Below are 6,214 nucleotides of genomic sequence, written 5' to 3'. Positions count from 1 at the left end.
AGATCTGTGAACATTGCAACGCTTTACATTTAACATTTTAATTTTGATGAGAAGATAAGCCGTCAAAATATTTTAAGCATACTATGCGTTTGTATTTTTTTTTCAACCAAGCAGGCAAACCTATTAAAACATAATAAAAAATAAAAAAAAGATCGATAAAGCACATCTGCTCCGCGGCCCCGTGGTGTGATGTGAGCGCGGCTCCTCCGGTTAAAGCATCGCTCTGTCTCCAGGCTAAACGCAGAGGCTTGATCACTCCAGCCCGTTACGTGCCCACCACTGCCCACCACTGCCCACCACTGCCCACCACCAATTAAGAGTCAACTGGGCCTTGCCAAGTTAAGCATTTACAACTTCCACCCCCCACCCTCTCCCCCACCCTCTCCCTCTCTCCATCTGTCCATCACGGAGGAAGAACAGTGTCTGACTGGGGGTTCAAAGGTCAGGAGAGCCCGCTTCAGCAGACGGAGATAGGCAGGAAGGATGGAATCTCTTGCTATATCACCTTCTGCTTTATCTAACCACGGACGAGGGTCAGTGTGTTTACCCAGGAAGGGAACGTCCCTACCTATTCTCTCTCTCTCTCTCTCTCTCTCTCTTCATAGTTGATAACAAGCAGGCAGTGACACCTGTCCAAACCGCGTCCCAATGTCCTGAGGTCAGTTTGAACCGTCTTCGATTTCCTATGTTTATACCAAATTCTGGGTTGTGCGCTGGACGTTGTATTGCCCTAAACTGTCCTTCCCCATAAAGCCGTGTGCTGTTCAGGATGATCGTCCTCGCTCACCCTTCTCTCCGGTCTCACAAAGTGGCCGAAGTGTCATGTAGTTAGCCTTAACCATGGTGAAATCTGCTGAAGAAGGAGATAATGATGAGGTGTCAGAGATGATACCTCCTCTGCTGTTCCCAAGCAATAAATACCCTCATTAAAGTCAAGGAAACTAAGGTCTAAAATAACCCACTATTAAGTCTAATGTCAGATTATCACTTGTTTAACTGTTAGGGTAATAACATCACGTTAATATTGTAATTTGGTAGCAATTATCCTTTTTGGGGGGAAAGTGGGGTGCTATTGAATATCAAAGCAACATTTTAATTAAGAACAATAAATTAAGACATAACGCCAAAGTGGCATAAAAGTCTGACAGTTTGATTTCTCATTAACATCTTAATTACTGTTTGTAAATCCCTAATTGACTGTAATACTCTGAGCCGTTACTTATAAGGGTCTCCTCAAATACGGAAGTCCACAAAAGACAGGAGACAGAGTTGAATCATTTAGACGTTGTTCACTATTCATTATTTCTTTACTTCCAGTACAGGACAAATGCCATGGCTGACACGGGCAGTTCCTCGACTGGGCGATCTCTTTAGTCTGCCTTAACCCCTGACTGGGAACACGTCCAGCTAATAGGGAGCAGAGACAGAAGACCACACGTCCAATAAGCACACATCCTGCTGCCAAGGCAATCATTGGAAACACAGAGCGCGTCACTCTTTCAATTTCATCCCTTTTTTCCTGTGCCGGTCCCCCTCTCTCCGGTGTCATTATCTTCCCCTCATCTGCTGGCTCTGTGACAGGCCTGTGCTGCCCAGACACCGGGGGAAATGCAAATTGATTTCGTATCTGCGATGGCATTTTTAAGGCCTCTACACGTTACATAGACTGTCATTTCGAGGGCCTAGATATGAAAATCCCAGGGAAATGTCAAACCACGCGAAGGTCTGTTTCACCAGTCCTCTGTTTGTTGTTTGCTGTGATAGACAAGGGTCCGCGTTACAGCTTGACTCCTCTACAGTCAACTGCTTATGAGATCCGCATTATGCTTGTGATCTCTAGATGAGAAGGTCTTTTTCAGGCACATGTCAGTGCTGGCTAGCCTGACAATCATGAGCACAACATTGCACCGCATTGCACTATATTCAACAAAGAACCCTGTTATATTCCCAGCTCTATTCAAAAATCTGTTTCACTAAAAACAAACTGGCATTCATGGAGGTCTGAGGCTTTGTTGCCAAGTCATTCATAATATGTGTTTGTATTTTTGTGGAGAACCTGTCTGAAGTAAACCAAGGTAGAGGAGCGTGCAGCTTGCAGCGTGCAGGCAAGAGGCCCCAGGTTCTGTGTTGTGTTCTTTTGGAGGAACATTTACAACACGGTTTAAAAGGAATGGAAGGACGTGGTAGTCGAGAGAGGGAAAGAAAGGAAAGTCTTGAAAGCAGATGGCTAAAGATGAAGGTCAAATCCGATTGAGAAGTTTGTCAAAATGTGATGACATAGGCAATCTGTAAACCGTTATTGCAAGAAGCTTGAGGTGCAGAACAACATATTGAAATAAAAAAAATAAAAAAATAAAAACAGTGCAGCTGCCAGCACACCGCCAGGAATGATTGCCCCAAGTGCTCTCTCTCTCTCTCTCTCTCATCTCTCTCTCTCTCTCTCTAACTCTCTCTCTCCCTCTCTCCCCCCCCCTCTCTCTCCCCTCTCTCGCCCGCTCCCTTGCACGTTCACGTCAGGCAGCCAGATGTGAAGAGAAGCGTGTCAAAATTGAGTGATAATACAAATGCATTTATTTATGCTCAGTTATAACTCTATTATGATTGATACAAGCGTGCCAACACTTCATTGGCAACAAATTGACTTGTCTGTCATCTTGTCCTGAGTCATCATGTTGTTGCTTGTTTGTCCTGCCTAATGGTCTGTCTACCTGGTGTGATTAGGTGGAACCAAAGAATACCATTGCAACCATCACGACAACACAACCTTTCCAGGAAGATGGAGAGAGCCTTGTCAGTCATCACCCTCCTTGGTCTGAGCTTTCTTTGTACAGAAAACCCGCTCTTCGATAAATCACTCGGCGAAGCCACATTTCTATTGATTAAAGTCAGTCTGACGCCTGAGTCTGGTGAGGTATCCGTGGAACGACAGAGGATTTATATTTCCTCCTGTCAAAATGTTAGGGTTCTTTCTCGAGACCAGCCAGAGCTGAACACTAGTACAGTACAGCTTGAGAGGCACCCAGGAACAGTGGGACTGTTTCTGCCTGTTTTCAATGCAATGGGAACTTGTCAAGTAGAAATGTTCCCTAGCTCGTGTTGATTGTAGCAGCTGAAATTACACTCAATAGTTGCCGTTTCTAAGCAGGAATCCAACTTGAGGGTTTTTAGGAGTAAGCCTCATAAAAAGGCTTGCGTTGTTGTTGATGTTTTATTCCTTACCGTAAGTACGTCTTCAATTATGGTGTAATTTTCAGTAATCATTTGGACATATGTAAGAACATTCCTATCATCCATTTTCAGGATGTTATGATCATGTTGCATTTTCAAATGAAGTAAAATGGTTCAAATTGTTTTCTAACAGGAACAGCTTGTCTTCATTAGGTTAATACTGATTTCCCCTTCTGATGTTGGAACCACAATTATCCTGATGGGAACATGAAAGAGGCCTATCAATGCACGGTGCTACAAAGGCCTGGTCTCCGGACTCGGAGGGTGATGAAACTCTCCAGACTCTGCCTGGTCCCATATTTCAGGTCAAAGTGTTACCTTGGCCAATGCTGCAGTTGTAGGGCTTTCTGCAAAACCTGTTTATTTAGGAGTTCCCAGTACGCACAATGGTACAATTTAGTACAGAGAGCTCGCTGCATGTGTGTGATGTTTAGTACAGAGAGCTCGCTGCATGTGTGGGATGTTTAGTACAGAGAGCTCGCTGCATGTGTGTGATGTTTAGTACAGAGAGCTCGCTGCATGTGTGTGATGTTTAGTACAGAGAGGCTCGCTGCATCTGTGTGATGTTTAGTACAGAGAGCTCGCTGCATCTGTGTGATGTTTAGTACAGAGAGCTCGCTGCATGTGTGTGATGTTTAGTACAGAGAGCTCGCTGCATCTGTGTGATGTTTAGTACAGAGAGCTCGCTGCATGTGTGGATGTTTAGTACAGAGAGCTCGCTGCATGTGTGTGATGTTTAGTACAGAGAGCTCGCTGCATGTGTGGGATGTTTAGTACAGAGAGCTCGCTGCATGTGTGGGATGTTTGAAAGCGTGCAGGAGGTACTATGATGGGGGTTTTCACGTGAACAGAGGAAACAGTTTCCTCAAGGGGCACATGCAATTAAGGCCTTGAAATGATGTCATTGCGTGTCAGAGCCTTTACTGTACACTCACAGAGATAAAACAAGCAGTCCGTGGGCAACATGATCAATGTATTTTTCAGCATGAAAGGACTGGCACATGGAGGTCTATATTGTTTTATTATACATAAATTGTATCTCTGATGTATGGCTGCATTTTCACTTTTACTCATGTTATGCTTTGATAGGAAGAGGAGCGAGGAGGAGGTTGAAACTTGTTTTTTGGATGCAAAAAAATTCAAAACATGACAATTTAATCTATAAATGCAAATACTTCTTCCCTCATTTGAGATGAGCATGTATTGTTTCGATGTAGGTTGATTTTCAAGTAGAAAAAACACACTTTTTCAACCTGGTGGGTACAATATATCGATTGAGGATTCATGCAGCTCGCTAGTAATACATATTCATCATAGAGCATGATTTTATAATCGAAGCTGAGACAGCTGTATTTCCTTGTGCTTAGAGTACTGGCTCTCAATTGAGTGTGTTTGTGTTTTGGTCAGAACAGCGATGTTCAGCACCTCTCTTGTGATGATGACACAGTATATGTGCTCAGAAGTTAAACCCCTCCAACAAAGAACACCTCATGACAAGCGATCACCCTTAACAAGATTCTCTTCTCCCACTGAAAGATTTGCTGGGAAAGATGATCTGAGCACATTCAAAGGCAAGGGACCATGCACTCCCCTCGCGGGTTCATTATCATTCTCAGGTTATCCTAGGCCCAGCGAATCTGGAACGCAAATGAATTAGTGAGAATTAAGAAGTCTCAGCGGTGTGAACCCTCTCCAAATCTCCTCCTAGATGAAAGGTACACAGCCACGGCTCACACTCCGTCACTCCCGCCTGATCCCCCGTGGAAGTCCTCTGTCTACAGCCCCGCCCTGAACCCCCCTACACCCCCGCCACCCCCCACCTCCACCCCCACACACTACCCTCCCCCCCCCTCCCCCCCTGTGAAATGGAAATGGCACAGGCAGTTAATGTTGCCTAACGTCTCCTGGCCGCGAGGTTCTGTCGTGAGGGAGGAGTTGAGGCTGCTCTCGCTGCCGATTAATTACCGTTCTGAGGCGGCGGCACCGCGGCACTGATCCCTCTGCAGGTGGCTGGGCCGCGCGAGCCAGCGGCCGGGCCCTGCCTCTCATCTCAGCCTCTCTGAAGCCATCAAAGAGCTTCCTGGCAGAGTGATCCCAGACCAGGTAAGAGAGGCAGGGAGGTTTGACTGGGACTTCAGTCAGAGTATTTGGATAGGACTTACGCAATAGCACAGTAGCTTTTCAAACTGGAGAGTAGCTTTATCTCTCTCTCTCTACATTGGACAGTTTGCTCTGTTCTTGACAATCATGAGATGTCCTGAACACTTGCTACTGCTCCCACAACAAAAAATACTGGACAATTAGAGCGAATATTTTAATCAATGTAAATACTGTGTTTAAAAAACAAGCACACATAACTCACACAACAAATCACAGTATAGGATTAGAACATAAGATACTGAAATGACCTTGATACAAGGCATGCTGTACATCATATTCAGAGAGGCAGTGTAAATTTAATCTTTGTTCTGTCCACAGTAATTCCCTACAGCTTTCTGGCTACAGTATTTCTTCTGACAAAGTAGAGGAAATACAGTAATGGTGTGTCTGTGCTCTGTGTTTTTTCTCCAGTCTGCCCGCCAGGCCGTGGCTTTGTAGCAGACTGCAGAGGCAGCCTCTCTCCCCCAGCTCATTCAGCATCACACCCTGCCCTCGTGCTGGACATCAAATGACCAGCTCGCCCCCTGAGGAGCGCTCAAGTTTCCTCATTTCAGCCGCCGCCTGGCTCTCCCCTGGTCAGCCGTCGGCCACGCGGGGAGAGGGGACATCTGCCAGTCTGAGGATAAGGGACAGACTGGCCCACTGTCCGTCTGCCAGCCCCTCAGACTGGACCCCTCGCTCCAGCCCCTCCATCCCTCCCCCCCTCCCTCCCTCCCCTTATCCCTCCATCCCTCCCCCCCTCCCTCCCTCCCTCCCCTTATCCCTCCATCCCTCCCCCCCTCCCTCCCTCCCCTTATCCCTCCCTCCCTCTCTCCCTCCTTATTTT

This window comes from Osmerus mordax, chromosome 2, assembly GCF_038355195.1.
Source record: "Osmerus mordax isolate fOsmMor3 chromosome 2, fOsmMor3.pri, whole genome shotgun sequence".
NCBI lineage: Eukaryota > Metazoa > Chordata > Actinopteri > Osmeriformes > Osmeridae > Osmerus > Osmerus mordax.
Note: the sequence above shows the minus strand (reverse complement) of the source record.